Source organism: Triticum urartu, chromosome 1, assembly GCF_003073215.2.
Source record: "Triticum urartu cultivar G1812 chromosome 1, Tu2.1, whole genome shotgun sequence".
In the NCBI taxonomy this organism is placed as follows: domain Eukaryota; kingdom Viridiplantae; phylum Streptophyta; class Magnoliopsida; order Poales; family Poaceae; genus Triticum; species Triticum urartu.
Window position 1 is genome coordinate 281,919,114 of NC_053022.1, and position 16,846 is coordinate 281,935,959.

Consider the following 16,846-nt stretch of genomic DNA (forward strand, 5'->3'; position numbering starts at 1 on the left):
CCATATGTGCCCCCAGATGTTTTTGCCTGCGTCTCCTCTCGCAGTCCGGACATGCACTTTAGGGCATGCGTACCCAGGGAAAGGAACCCTTAACGGAACTATTCTCCCTGGAAGATGTTTCTTACTACCCATGTAATATAACATAACTAGTTGGATACTTGTTTGTTCAAGCACTAATGACCCCTATGCCTCGTTTCCACGCATACCCCGGTTCTTATATAACTGAGCGGGTATTCGAATACACTCCGGACTATCGGGTGCCGAGGTTGAAGAGAAAAGGTCCGCCATGACAAATGATTTACAATCCGGCTAGAAGGCATTATACATGTCACTTTAATTACATAGTCATGTAGACTGACTAAATTCCTCTTCTATACCATCCAACAGGCTGTCTAGCCTACAATCCTGTTGGGAATACTTTGCGGCTAATTCTACTTGCCCATACACTAAGCTAACGGGGATCTCTTTTCCATCGGGCCCCACACGTCCGACCTCGGCCATGTGGTTTGGGTCAGCCTTGGTGTACCGCATCTTCACCATGGCCGAGGCTTCCTTGGCACCTTGACGGTAGGCCGATATCTTCCATAATCAGAAGCGCCGCCGTGCTCCCTTGAGCTTCTCCGCAAGCTCTCCAATGCCTTCTGGCAGGGAGACGGATGGCCACAAGGCCTGGGCAATACCTTGCATCACCTGCCGAACTTGTTCGTGCAGTTGTGAGAGCTCGGGTAGAAGATCACCCGCAGACCCGGGCATCTCCTCCGCGGGACGACCCGTCAGCATACCTGCAGACATAACTCTGTTAGCCGGCTTCTCCGCCACACCCTTTTAAGGGTTCGTTCAAGCACTTACTGAAAATGCCGCGTCGAAGCCGCTTATTCTCCTTCTCGGAGTCCGTAAGCTGGGCTCGAACATCTTTCAGTTCCCCGCTCAGCTTGTTATTGGCATCTTGGAGATTGTTTTTCTCCCACCTGACCTTAGTCAGCACGCGTTCGCCAGTCTTTAGATGTCGTACGACATGCTGGTCCTCCGGATTCTCTCCGGAGTCATCTGCAATATCTACTGTTAGATCTGCAGCCATGTCGCACACTATATGGTACCTATCATTCTTTGAAAAAATATTACCATCTGGGGACTTTTCAGGTTCCTTCAATGCGGCAACGGCGGCCCGAAGTTGGGTCTTGCATTCCTCCAGCTCCTGTGACAGTCGAGTATTCTTCTTTGTAAGAACCTGCACAATAAACGATCCTTAAATCAGTTGTGCCAACTGTTTCAAGTCTCAGGGGCTACTGATATATATACTCATCAAATTTTCTTACCCATACATGCTTTACATACTGGTCCGTGGCTCTGGCTAGACCATTTTGAGCAGCACAGATGTACGCATCTCCTGAGTTGAAGGCATCAAACGCCTCTCGGGAGAAACAAGTGTCACGGAGTACGGCTCGACGACGCCTGTGATTCATGGCGCTCTCCACTTCGGAATTCGTAGCGGATATATTATCTGCATCCTCTGTAGAAGGAGCATCCGGTGTGTGCCTCGTGTTAGCTTCCGCCTCTGTGTCCGGCCCTGGAGCCCGACTGGTAGAGGCGTGATCAACAACCTCTCCGGATATTGTCCGGCGAGCGTTCTTCCTTCTAGGAAACACGGGTGTTATTATGTTTTTAAAGACGACAACCACGGAGTGAGGTGTTGCATTATACCTCTGCGCCGGTGTCTCCGTCCGGACCGCCTTACTTTTTAGCATGTCCGGCTTTGAAACCCCTTGTTGGCGAGTCGCCGCGGGCTCGGCATGGCATCCTGAGGGCCTTCCCTATAAAACACCGTTTGTATACGGTAGGTGAAGTGCATAAAAGGAAATCCTTTTCAAAGGTTGGGACTCCGGTCTCATTTACCTGCGAGGCTGGGAGTAGCCCAGGGTAGTCGGCTATAATGGCCACCATGGCGTCATCACAGCTTAGCTGATAGAAAATCCTATCAATCAGCGCCACGAGTATGTCCGGATCCTCTTTGAGGCCGGGGTCGAGGACCCGTTCAGGATCCTCCGGTTGTGGAGGTGGGCTATTGATCTCCCCTATCGCCTTAAGCAGTTCCTGCGATGAAACGGCAAGGTAAATATTTATCATGAAAACAAGGGTTGGATGGAAGTAAAAAGAGCGGAAGCTCACCCAGCTTCGAGGGTTGTTCATGGAGAATCCATCCCGTGGCTTGATGCGGAGGAACTCCTCTTCTCCCCCCTTATACAGACCGGATAGAATTTTTGCTAGAGCAGCAACTGAGTCTGGTCCCTTGCGCCCACAGCGAGTGGCATCATCTTCCCCGTTGAAGTCCCACATGGGGTGGCCTCGATATTGAAGTGGCTGCACCCCCCACATAATTCATACTGCCATAACCTCGGTTATGGTCAGTCCTGATTTGGCCAGCAACTTTATCCGGCCCATCAGATAAAATACGTCTCTATCATCTTCCTCTTGTGGGCTCCGTGGGCGCCAGCTTAGGCGTTTCTTCAGAGGGGCGTTATCGAACTCAGGAAGACCAATCCGGATAGGATCCAGGAGAGGAACATCCTCCATATAAAACCACTCCGAAGGCCAGTCCTCGGACGTCTTTTTCGGGGTACCGGATAGGTATCCGGTCTCGGCGATGCGCCATACTTCGGCTCCGCCCACTTGATATATTGATCCCCTCTGTGTACGGGGCACAAGGCAAAACAACTTCTTCCACAGCGCGAAATGAGCTTCGCAACCCAGAAACAGCTCGCAAAGGGCTACATAACCAGCGATGTGCAATATGGAGGCAGGGGTGAGGTTGTGCAACTGGAGGCCGTAGAACTCCAGGAGCCCTCGGAGAAATGGATGGGTTGGAAATCCAAGTCCCCTTAACAGATAAGGGACAAGGCATACCCGCTCTCCCTTAGAGGGGTTGGGAAAGCTGTCCACTTGCTCCCCGCCATTATAGGTGGCGAGCCCGGCTCGAACCGGGACCATATACGCTGGAGGGAGGAATCCCTGGGTCTGTAGCTTCACTAATTGGCTGTGCGGGACGGAACACTTCTCCCAATCTCCGGGCTTGGGGCTGCGGGAGCGAGAGGAGGAGCTGCGCTGGTCGGCCATGTTGGGATGGATTTTTTCAGGCGCGCTCCGATGAATGCTCGCTAAGGGAGGATGGTGTGGTTTGGATCTGAGGATCCTCGTCTCTTTAATAGACAGTTCATTCACATGGATGGGGTGGTAAAAGGCAAAACACCCTGGCTCCTCACATTCGCTTGACACGTGGAAGATGGCCATTATTGGACGCAGAAGCCAAGAAGCGCAACATTTACGAGAAGCCGGACACTATTTAGCAGGTACTCAGAGTTTGAAGAAGAACCTGCCTTGCAATGCCGAAGACAATCTGCGCACCGGACTCATCGTCATTGAAGCCTGGTTCAGGGGCTACTGAGGGAGTCCTGGATTAGGGGGTATCCGGACGGCTGGACTATATCCTTTGACCAGACTGTCAGACTATGAAGATACAAGATTGAGGACTTCGTCCCGTGTCTGGATGGGACTCTCCTTGGCGTGGAAGGCAAGCTTGGCAATACGGATATGTAGATCTCCTTCCTTGTAACCGACTCTGTGTAACCCTAGCCCCCTCCGGTGTCTATATAAACCGGAGGGTTTAGTCCGTAGAACAACAACAAACATACCATAGGATAGCTTCTAGGGTTTAGCCTCTCTGATCTCATGGTAGATCAACTCTTGTCATACTCATATCATCAAGAACAATCAAGCAGGACGTAGGGTTTTACCTCCATCAAGAGGGCCCGAACCTGGGTAAACATCGTGTCCCCTGCCTACTGTTACCATCCGCCTTAGACGCACAATTCGGGACCCCCTACCCGAGATCCGCCAGTTTTGACACCGACACCTTCCATATGGTGTCTTGCAGTGTTTCTAATTTGTTGAAGTGCCTTCTGCTTAGTTACCACATCATAGGTGTGAATATGTCAAGCCGTCCATTTTTTCGTACACATTCCATCCTCGTATCATGACTTTGCCTTTCATCAGAGTAGTTTTCGTCAGTATCATGCATGAATGAGTTCTCAAGAGCGAATGATATTCCTTTTTCTTGTCGGTATGACCTCACAATGCAAAATCAATAAAGCTGAAGGAAATTGGCAAGGCATTGGATGATGGTGGTCCTTCCGAGCAACTGAAACGGAGGTTCTCTACAGATTCTACTCCGCCATCCTCCCAACAAGATTCGCAAGACAAGGCAAGGCTAGACAGTCAACGTAGCTGTGTAGATGATGATCACATCTCCCCTACTCCACCATCCCAGGTGCTTGCTCTAACTTGGCACTATTATATGTGGTTGCATGTTGCGTATGATGTCTAGCTTGTATTGCTTCTAACTTTGTTGAATTGCATCTGCTTATTTTACACATAATGCCTGTGAATATGACATGTGTTCCTGTTTCTACATCAGACTACTATTCTTCCATATCCCGCATCAGTCACTTATGATAAGGCACCTTTAAGTCGCCACTGTGATATTGGTTGTGTCTTGCATATGATTTCTAGCATGTACTGCTTCTAATTTGTTGAAACGTCATACAGTTTGAACTTGGCAGAGTGATATTGGTTGCATCTTTCATATGGTGTCTAGCTTGCAGTGCTTCTAATTTGTTGAAATGCCTTCTGCTTAGTTACCACATCATAGGTGTGAATATGTCACACCATCCTATTTTTCATACATATTCGATCCTCGCATCATGTGTTTGCCTTTCATCCGAGTAGTGTTCGTCAGTATCATGCATGAATGAGTTCTGAAGAGCGAATTTTATTCCCTTTTCTTATCGGTTTGACTTCACAATGCAAAATCATTACAGCTGAAGGAAATTAGTCCGGCAGTGGATGATGGTGATCCTTCGGAGCAACTCAAATAGGGGTTCTCTACAGATTCTACTCCGCCATCCTCCCAACAAGATTCGCAAGACAACACAAGGCTGGACAGTCAACGTAGCTGTGTAGATGATGAGCACATCTCCCCTACTCCACCATCACAGGTGCTTTCTCTAACTTGATACTATTATATGTGGTTGCATGTTGCGTATGATGTCTAGCTTGTATTGCTTCTAACTTGAATTGCATCTGCTTACTTTACACATAATGCCTGTGGATATGACATGTGTTGCTGTTTCTAGAACATACGTGTACATGATGAGCACATCTCCCCTACTCCACCATCACAGGTGCTTGCTCTTACTTGGAATTGTTATACGTGGTTGCGTTTTCCGTATGATGTCTAGTTTGTATTGCTTCTGATTATGTTGAATTGCATATGCGTAGCTTACAACTTATACCTGCAACGATCACTTACCCATAAGACACATTTAACTTGGGACTGTGATGTAGGTTGCATCTTGCATTGTCTTCTAGCTTGTACTGCTTCTAATTTCTTGAAATGGCACTTAGGACAAGACACTTTTTACCTGATAGAGTGATATTGGTTGCATGTTCATATGGTGCATAGCTTTCATTTCTTCTAATTTTGTTGAAATGCCTTCCGCTTACTGTTTTTTCATACATATTCCATCCTCCTATCGCACGTGTGAATATGAAATGCTTTCTTTTTTTATATATTCCATCCTCCTATCCTGCGCTTGCCAAAGTAGTGTTCGTCTGTATCATGCATAAACCAGTTATGCAGAGCTAATTTTATTCATCTTCTTGTGGTTTTGTCTTCATAAGGCAATATCAGAAAATAGGAAGGAAAAGAGTAAGTTAGGGGATGTTGGTGGTCCTCCGCACCGATGCAAACAGAGACTCTCTAGATTTGCCACTGCTACTGCTAATGAAGTTGAAGTCCCAAGTCTACATGATGAGTTCATCTCCCGTACCACCATCGCAGGTGCTTGCTCTAAGTTGACAGTGTGATAATTGGTTTCATGTTGCATATGTTGTCTAGCCTGTATTTCTTCTATTTTGATTAAATTGCACCTGCTGAGTTTATATGTTATACATGTGCATATGACATGGCTTTCTGTGTCTAGAATACACTGCATCTATCTATCATACCATGTTCTTACATCAAAGTACTGCTATTGTGTATCCCGCATCAGTCACTCATGATTGGACGTTTTAACATGGCAGTTTGATAGTGGTTGCATCTTGCATTGATTTCTATGTTGTACTGCTTCTAATTTTTCGAATTGCCACTTATGACAAGACACTTTTAACTTGGCAGAGTAATATTGGTTGCATCTTTCATATGGTGTCTAGCTTGCATTACTTCTATTTTCTTGAAAAATCCTTCTGCTTAGTTTGCACATCGTAGCTGTGAATATGTCATGCCGTCCTGTTTTTCTTACATATTCCATCCTCATACGGTTGTCTTACATCAAAGTATTGCTTGTCTGTATCATGCATCAATGAGTTCTGAAGAGTGATTTTATTCTTTTGTGTTGTGGGTACAACTTGACATGGCAAAGTCAAAAAAGAGCAAGGAAAATAATATAGTAGGGAGTGCTATTACTCGTCGGGTGAAATGGAAAAGGTTCTGCCGTCGAGATTCTGCCGGTACTTATAGTGCAGTAGAAGGTCCAAGTCCACCAGCTAAATCTACAAACACAGTATCACCTGCTCCACCAGCTGTAGCATCCGCTTCAACTGTACTAGCATCTCAACCAGTTACTCGTTCGTTTGCTCCGGAATGGCTAGTTCCCAAGCTGCCTTCACACCTAACACTACTTTCGAAGCACTGCTGACACAATAGGACTTGGCAAGATCAGATGAACCTCATGAGCATCAACACCAAGACGGTACATGGCCGAGTCAAGTTGCAGTTGCATGCTCCTTTATATGTACTCTCACAGTTTGATGTACACTAACACTTTCCATATTCGTTGTTGAACTAGCACCACGGCGCAAGCGGAAACAGACATCAGGGATAATGCTTGACAGATTAACAAAATCTAAAGGAGGAAGAATGGAGATCCATTTTGAGGCAGGTATAAAAAGGCCACGTGATGCTACAGAGTCAGCCAAGTTAGTATCTGAGGCAGCCGTTGCCGTTAGGTGTCATGCATGTATCCTCCCAACGTGGATCCAGTACAGGAATGAGAAAGACAATACCCAGTTTAACACCTTCCTTGACCATTTATCCGTAAGTAATGTTATTCATCGCAATTAGTAATATTGTCTTGCTCTGTCCCATACTTTCTAGCTTCCTCCTAATAAGACTCACATTCTTTTTTCAACAGATGAGGTTCAAGTTGGATCCGAAAGATGATGCAACTAAACAAGCATGCACTCATGTTTTTCAGTCTGCTCTGCGACAGTATCAGTACCACCTTAGAAAATCTCACTTTGAAGGCAAGGCTAACAATGAAATCGCCCAAACATCTCCAGTGGAATATAGTACAGATGAAGACTGGACAGCCCTCGTTAAACACTGGTCTGATCCAAAGTATCAGGTAGGCTATATGTATTTGATCAGACCACATATTGAACTTGTATTTATGTATATTCCTTGCAAGTGTATCTTCTTCTAGGCTAACTGTTTGAAGAACAAAACCAACCGTTCTAAAGTGAAATTCCAACAGACAACAGGATCTCGTAGCTATATTGCACACTGCGAGGCTCTTGTAAATAGCTGCTACTTCCTTATTTTTTGTGCCATATTATCATATCTATATTGACTTGTTCCAAATACAGAGGAAAGCCCGTGCGGACCAAAAAGAACCTGAACTTAATGCAGTGCAAATCTTCAAGGATTGCCACACCAGCAAGATGAAGGGCATGAGCACACCAGTTCAAGCCGCTGTTGTAAGTCCTTACTCCTTCTGCCTTGAACTGATTGGTACTGTCTTGTGTTCATTTAACTACTTGGTTTGCAGCCAATGTCAGTTACTCTGTTCACTTTTATTCACAGTTTTCTTAACGTATCATTTCACCTTACATGGTTTAAAAGAGATGAAGGATATTCTTTTGGTCTTGATCTGTAATCTAGTTGTTATGTTCACGTGCACACACAATGATAAAATAGCATGTTTGTTTTATATCTGTTTGCCCATGATATGAATGATGTCATACTATGTTCATCCTACTTTAAACCATGTCTCTTTATCCTTAGATGTCAACGAATGTGAGGAAATAAACAATACAATAGGCATGCTACATGGACATATGTTCCGAAAGTGATTTTACTATGTAGTTGGCACTACAATACATGCTAATGTATTATAGTAGTTCACCAAAATAAGTTATGTATAAACGTTTAACCTACTTTGTTTTTTTGTCTCATTAGTAACTTATCTGGTACACTAATCTACAAGTTCAAACTTTCAGGAAGCTATGGAACAAATGATTGAACAACCACAACCACCTGAAGGTGACGAGGCTACTACAGGCACAATGTCACCTCTTGCCGCAGTGCGTCAGTATCTCTCCACTAACAGTGCAAAAAGCACCTTCCTGCGTAATTCTGGGTTGGTTGTCAAGGTAACCTCGTCCAAATCGCCTACTGAACAAAATCTTCCTACTAGACAGAGTGATATATCTATGCTCCAGACACAAGTCCAATCCCTAATGGACGTTGTTTTGGAAACAAGAATAGTGGTTGAGAAATGTCGTTAATATATGAATGGTTTTGAAACCAGACTATCAGACATTCGCTTCGTTGTTCAAGACCAATGGCGGAAAAAGGTGGAGATCGTGCTGCTCCATCAGATTCTATAGCCTGAAACATTAGCACTCAGGTCAAATGATCTGTGCTTCTATACATTTGATGGTGCTTTTATCTGGAAGGACTGTAAACTTTATGCAAATAGGCCTTTTGTTGTATGGTTGGAATTTACTTTGTTGTGATACAACATTTATGATGCTGCCTCAGGCTGCAGTAATTACGACGCTATTTTTGTATAGTGTAGGTTTATCTTAGTAATGTATTCGGCCGAAAGCTTCGTAGGAGCCCAACATGCCAACATTTGTCAGGCCCATTCCAATTGGGCTAAAAACGATTACGGGCCGAAATTGGCATGTAGCCCACTAAAAATATCTGGGCCTAAATCAGCATAAGCTTTCATATTTTTCTCATAGGCCTGTACCGATAGTGGGCCTTTAACAGGCCTAAACATAATTTGGGCCCTAAGTAAAAATAGGCCATTTACAGGTGTAAATATCTCGAGCCCATAAAAAACATGGGCCTTTAATAGACCGAAAGTGGGATTGGGCCCTGATTGTGCCAAATAACCCACTGGACTTAGCAGGCCGAAATGGTGGCCCATTTACGATGCAGATCTTTGACAGGCCGAAATTCGGACGGGCCGTAAATGCGCCGACCTAATACATGGGCCTTTAACAGGCCGGAACTTCGGTCGGGCTAGATTATCGTCATTTTTATATGGGCCATTAATGGGCCCGATATGACGTTGGGCCACATATGGCCCATGGTTTACGTCCGCCGTTAACAGGCCGAAAATGACAACAGGCCGAAAGTGGCCCAAAGCTATAGTGGGCCTCTAACAGGCCGAATGTCAGACATGGCCGAATATGACCCAAATCCTTCACGGTCGTTTATGGGCCGAAAGTTTTGATGGCCTGTAAATGGGCCCAAATGAATCGGACCTTTAACAGGCCAGAAATACACTGGGCCATAATTCGAACCAATTACTTAGCGGACTGTTAACGGGCTAGAAGTGACCATGGGCCACGTTGATGACAAGTTTAGGACAAGACGTTGACGGGCCGATTTGACAGAGAATGTTGGGCCTTTAGCTGGGCCGGCCCATTATGGTCTGCAGAATCTTGTGGTCCATTAGCTGGGCCGGTCCATTGTGGTCCGCAAAATCTTGTGGGCCTTTAGCTGGGCCGTCCCATTATGGTCTACAAAATCGTGTGGGCCTTTAGCTGGGCCGGCCCATTATGGTCCACTAAATTTTGTGGGCCTTTAGCTGGGCCGGCCTATTATGGTCCGCTAAATCTTATGGGCCTTCGGTTGGGTCGGCCCATTTGAACTTTGTCGGCCACTTTTGGGCCGGTCCACGTGTCAACATATCATAGGCCCATCTCGACTGTTGGATGAGTGACACCTGTGCCAACGCGGAGCTGACGCGTGGATCCGTTAGCCAATGAGAATTTTACATGTGGAAAATCGGCATTGGTCGTGGCTGTTAACGGGTTATCGGATCCAAAATCAGACCCGATAGCTTAATGGCGTTCCGTTACGGTGGATGCCACGTGTTGGCCACCCTTGACGAAAGCACTTCTGTGACGCACGATTTATCGTCATGGAAGTGGACACTTCCGTGATGATAATTTTGGCAATGTCATGGAACACTTCTACGACAGCACAAGTATGACTATCTTGATTCTGTCATAAATTTGTCATGGATGTACATGCATGATAGAAAACGCGACCTACTGTGACAAACACGTATCATCACGAAAGTGTATTTTTTTGTAGTGGTACCCGCATAGAAATATCAGCTCCTCGGGAGGCCGCCTGGGGAGGCCACTCCCTCGGGAGGTCTTGGTGTCATCCACCTCGCGAGGCCTGGCCCCTCGCAAGGGTCTTATCTTGGTGGCCTTGCAGATGGGCCGTACCAATCCATCGAGGGAACCACGTCGTGGGCCACAGGCAGGCAGGTCTGGGTACGCTGGTTCCCAGAATGCCAACACGCTCCTCTCATTGCTCCACATACCAAGAAAAAAACCACTAGACAGATATGATGTGGACCAAAGCCTCTTCTTCTTGTACATCCTGTGCAGCCGTGTTTGGGGTTTTCCATCTGCCATTTACTGACAAACACGACCCATCTCTCCACAAAGATGACATGAGTAGTGGCATAGTAAATAGTGACCTGAACTCCTTCAACAACTTATGGTAAAGGTGTCTCTGCATATTCTCTTCAATATGCCATGCACAAAGATGGTGCCACACATGGACCTTCCGAATGGCCCTTACGGTTGATGCATCTCGATTGATAATTATGGACTTGGGCTTGTGCTGACACATAACTCTCATGAATGCCTCAGGTAGCCAAATATACATACCTTCCGCCTCGTCTAACATGATAGAGCAGGTGAATACAGTAGTGCAATGATGGTTGTTCAGACCGACGAAAAGGGTGAATCACTACTGGAATCAGGATCTTTGTCGTCAGCCAGCTGATGGCAAAGAAGGTCTTTGCCATAAGCTTACACAAAAATGACGACAAACAAAGAGCTGGCGACAAAGATCATGTTTGCCGTAAGCAAGATCTTTGCCGTCCGCTAGCAGACGGCAAAGCTTCTTCGCCGCCCGCGAGCAAATGGCAAAGAGAATAGCCAACCTAACGGTCGTTCCCCCCGGCCCCACCCCACTAGCTACGCTCTTTGCCATCTGCTAGTAGATGGCAAAGAAATTAAACCAACCTAAAAAACGGTAGGCCCCATGCCCCACCCCTCTCTCTCTCCCTCACCTCACCCACGCCGCCCCCATGCCCATCGGCCCTGCCACCGACCCCCACCACCCCGACCCCCATCGGCCTGCACCCTCGACGCCCCCGACCCCCCGCCGAGCCGCTGACCTGACGCCATCGCCGCACGCGGCACACCGCGATCTCTCACTCACTGCCCCACCACCCCGACAACCAGGTTCCCCGCGCCCCCGCCGCCCCCGCCGTCCCGACGCCCTAGCCACCCCGACACCCCGCCGCCCCGGTGCCCCGCCGACCCACTCCAGTGAGCTCCCCTAGTTTTTTCTTTTTTATACTACTAGTAACTAGGTTAGTTAGTACTGTTGAAGGAAATATGCCCTAGATGCAATAATAAAGTTGTTATTTATATTTCCTTATATCATGATAAATGTTTATTATTCATGCTAGAATTGTATTAACCGGAAAATTAGTACATGTGTGAATACATAGACAAACAAAGTGTCACTAGTATGCCTCTACTTGACTAGCTCGTTAATCAAAGATGGTTAAGTTTCCTAGCCATAGACATGAGTTGTCATTTGATGAACGGGATCAAATCATTAGCGAATGATGTGATTGGCTTAACCCATCCGTTAGCTTAGCACTATGATTTTTTAGTTTATTGCTATTGCTTTCTCCATAACTTATACATGTTCCTATGACTATGGTATTATGCAACTCCCGAATACCTGAGGAACACTTAGTGTGCTATCAACGTCACAACATAACTGGGTGATTATAAATATGCTCTATAGGTGTCTCCGATGGTGTTTGTTGAGTTGGCATAGATCGAGACTAGGATTTGTCACTCCGATTGTTGGAGAGGTATCTCTGGGCCCTCTTAGTAATGCACATCACTATAAGCCTTGAAAGCAATGTGATTAATGAGTTAGTTGCGAGATGTTGCATTACGGAACGAGTAAAGAGACTTGCTAGTAACGAGATTGAACTAGGTATGATGATACCGACGATCGAATCTCGGGCAAGTAACATACCGATGACAAAGGGAACAAACATATGTTGTTATGCGGTTTGACGATAAAGATCTTCATAGAATATGTAGGAACCAATATGAGCATCCAGGTTCCGCTATTGGTTATTGACCGGAGATGAGTCTCAGTTATGTCTACATAGTTCTGGAACCCGTTGGGTCCGCACACTTAACGTTCAATGATGATACGTATTATGAGCTTTTGTGATTTGATATACCGAAGATAGTTCAGAGTCCCAGATGTGATCACTAACATGACGAGGAGTCTTGAAATGGTCGAGACATAAAGATTGATATATTGGAAGGCTATGTTTGGACAACAGAAAGGTTTCAGATAGGTTTGGGCATTTTCTAGAGTACCAAGGGGTTACCAGAACCCTGTGGGGAGTTAATGGGCCTTAATGGGCCATGGTGGGAGAGAGGAGGAAGCGGCCAAGTGGGAGGCGCGCGCCCCCCAAGCCCAATCCGAATTGGGAGGGGGGTTGGCCCCCCTTTCCTTCTTTCCCTCTCCCTCTTCCTTCTTCTCCTACTCCAACTAGGGAAGGGGGGAAACCTAGTCCTGCCGGGAGTAGGAATTCCCCCTTGGGGCGCGCCTGTCAGATGTGGGGTTCCGGCAAACCCTTAAGGTTCGAACACTGGGGTGCGCGCGAAGTCTTTCCTTCCCACCGATCTACGCCCTAGTTCACTAAGATCTCGCGGACAAACTCGCAACACAGAAAGACACGAGGTTTATACTGGTTCGGGCCACCATTGTGGTGTAATACCCTACTCCAGTGTGGTGGTGGTGGATTGCCTCTAGGGCAGATGATGAACAGTACAAGGGAAGAACAGCCTCTTGAGGTTGAGGTGTTCTTGTGAGTAGGCTCTCGATCGGGTTGAATCAAGCTAAGATGAGATGCCCCTACTATGGTGGCTAGCTCCACTTATATAGGCCCTGGTCCTCTTCCCAAATATCGAGTGGGAAGGGAGCCAAAAACGGGGGCCAATTTGAAGGGGGATAACTAGTACAAGCTATCCTGACAAAAGTGGTCTTTGCCTGCAAAAGGCTCTCACGGTGACGCCATCTTGGGCTCCATGATGACCTCCGTCTTGCCGTCCTCCTGGTCTTCGTATCATTGCACCAATATAGCAACCTTTGCCTGATGCCTCGGTACTCTTCCTCTGCGCTGGCATCCTTAGCACCAAAGAGGAAATAAGGACGCTGTGCGCACTGGCGCCCGCCTGGTGTCGTGCGTCATGGCTCACGTCACGAGGGCCTCGTGAGGTTTTCCCTGCCTTGATATCTCCGCTCCTCGTGAGCCTGCCTGGCTAGGGTACTTCAGAGGAGGTCTTGCATCATCTGCCTCGCGAGGGTCTTGGATGCTTTGTTGATGAAGATGGGCCATATGGCCTGCTGGCTTAGCCACGCCGTGGGCCGCGGGCAGGCAAGTCTGGGGACCCCGTTTCCCAGAACGCCGACAGTAGCCCCTGGGCCCAAGGTGCGCTCGGGCTTGGCTTCGCGGCGAAGCCAAGGGTCAAGTTAGGAGCAAAGCGGGCCCCCAAAGCCTGCGGCTTCGGTTGATGCGTGGTGGTTGATTGGACGTGGGCATCTCCGCTTCCCCATGCTGCCTCGGCAACCGCTTGACTTGACAAAAGGCTGGCGCAGGCAGCACTTGCCTTTGTTGCTTCTTCCTTGCCTCGCTCCAGATCCCCTTTCTCGCTCTTCGCTGCCGCTACCTCCAGATCTGCCCCAGTCTTGCTCTGCATATGCCGCTCATGGCGCCGCGCAAGGTCAAGACTTCCTCGGCACCGGCTTGATACGAGCCCGCTCTTGAGGCACCCACCATCACGGAGAAGAGCCTCGCCTACCGTGCGCCTGCTGACAGTGGGAGAGAGCAACGGGTGGGGGAAGACGGAGCTCCGGCTTGCGTCCGACAAGCCGGAGCCTGAGGGGAGCACCTTCTTCCCCTTCTTCTCAAGAAGCGTCGCTGTTGGGTTGGTTCCTCCCTTCTCTGATTTCTTTTATGAAGTCCTTGACCACTACGGGCTGTAGGCGTTGCACCTCCATCCCAACTCTGTCCTCCTCTTGTCCATCTTTGCCTACTACTGTGAGGCGTACCTGGGCGTGATGCTGTCCGTGGCACTCCTGCGCCATTTCTTCTTCCTCCGCGTCAGCGGCGAGCACGCCTCCGGATGCGCTAATTTCGTCGCCTGCGGCAAGGCCAACTCGATCTCGAGCATTGGGAAGAGAGCCGACAACATTCGATCCAAGTGGGTCATGATGGACGCCAAGCACGCCCATACGTGCCTGGTGTTGCCGACGGAGGCGCCCCGGCAGGGAAAGGGGTGGCCCAAGGCGGAGCTTGTCGACGAGCGGGCATCGTTAGATTTGGGGCAGATCATGACTGACCTGAAGCCGGGCAACGCGAGGGCGGCCAAGATAACGGCGGCGATGCTCCTGAGGGAGTTCTTGATGCTGCGGGTTGCCCCACTCCAGGCGCGCGCGCCCCCTCTAGGAGCTCGAAGAAGAGAAAAACAAGACCCGCCCGAGGCCCGGGGACCTGCCTGGCGATGAATTGGACGCGTCCTGCGCCTAATAGTCGGGGACAACCAGGAGTACCCGCCTAGCGCATTCGTTTCCCTATTCCAACGCAGGGACCGGGAGGAATTCGTCACTTCCAGGCCGACTTTTGATGCGCGCGGGCTGGTGCCGCCGGTGCTTCTGGGAGCTCATATGGCGCAGAAACCGATGGAGGTGTCTTCTGGCGAGTCCCGCGGAGAGGGGGAAGAGGAGGTGGACTCGGAGAAGAACCCGGAAGAGGTGGGGGAGACTTCCCCTCTGAGCAAGGCCGAGATTCTCCGTGCCCTTCCCGATGATGCCGAAGCCAACGCCTACCAAGGGGAGAGGGAGCAACCCCTTATCTCGATGAAGGGTAGGTCGTCGCTGGTGGTCCGTGGTGCTACCTCCACCCCAACATCTCTTGGGGCTAGATCCGGTTCTGCCTCCGCACCGCCTAGCGCCGCCAAAGCCCGAACGCCTGCCCTTCATGTCCCGATGCTGAGCTGGCGGAGCTGCTGAAGAAGCAGGCCGCCGAGCACAAGCAGTTGGAAGAGTTGGAGCGGAAGATGGGGACGAGGGAGGCCGATCTTGATGCCAAGGCGCGAGTCCTGGCCGAAGACCGCGTGGCCTTTGCCGATCTCGAGAAGAGGTCTCACAAGGCGCTGAAGACACTCTACGAGCACGGCTTGGAGAAGCCGCTGGACACCGACGAGGACGGCCCCGCCCAACTGCTTCCTCTCGTGGTGAAGGCGCTTGAGGAGGTTGTTGATGGCCTCGGTCCCATGGCAGAGGCAGAAGCTCACGTCCTGTCTTTAGCCGCACTGACTCGCGTCTTCAGCCATCTGCACCTCCGCGACCCCAGCGCTCGCCTTGACGAGCTGCTGGAGCCTGTGGCTGAAGATCACTGCGAAGCTGCCGCCGTGGCTGTACAAGGTCAAGTGGAGGCCTTGCTGGGGAGGTTCCGCAGCTTTGTCTCCGATCCTCTGTCTGGCGACGCTGCGGATCCTGCGGCTGGTGGTGAAGGTGAGAACATCGTTGCCCACGAGGGAGCACCTTCCATAGGCGATGGTGATATCCAGGGGTGACCTACGACTATTCTTCCCGTTTTGTTCCTGCGACATGTATCAGTCCTCGTGGATGCGTTTAGACTTTTCATTTGGTATTGTGAGAACAATATGCTTGTAATGTTTGCTTCGAGGTTTTGCGATTTCCTTCCTATTTGCTTTGCGTTCTGTGTCGGTAGAGCCCGGCCCCGCGCATACCTCAACCGCCATTGGGCCGACCGGAGACTAGGACGGACCAAGGAGTGAGGGGCTACGTGACCAGTTAGGCTCCCGAGTCATGATGCTCAAGAGTCCCCCTTGATGCGCAAACAACATATAGGGAGAGTTCGTGAGGATAGATCAATGTTCTACGTCGGCAGAGCCCGGCCACGCGCATACCTCAACTGCCATTGGGCCAACCGGAGACCAGGACGGACCAAGGAGAGAGGGGCTACGTGACCAGTTAGGCTCCTGAGTCGTGATGCTCAGGAGTCCTTCTTGACATGCAAACAATTTCCATACCTTCCCTCGCCGAGGACTCGAGAGGGGCGCGCGACGCCCAGGTCTGGGGGACCTGGTTGGGTGGCGTGCGCTTGGGCGTGACCTGAGCGCAGCCCCCTCGTGCGGCTCTCCCGAGGGGAGGCGTTGTGGTGAGGCTGGGCGCTGAGCTCTGGGCTTCGTGAGGTTGGTACGACCGTGGGGCCGCCCTCAGTTGTTTATCACCAGCGCAGAGCATAGTGCTTCCGCTTGTGCACGGGCATAGACACTCCTCGGTAGTGTCAACAGCCAGCGCGGAGCATGGTGCTTCCACTTGGGCGTGGGATGGGGGCCC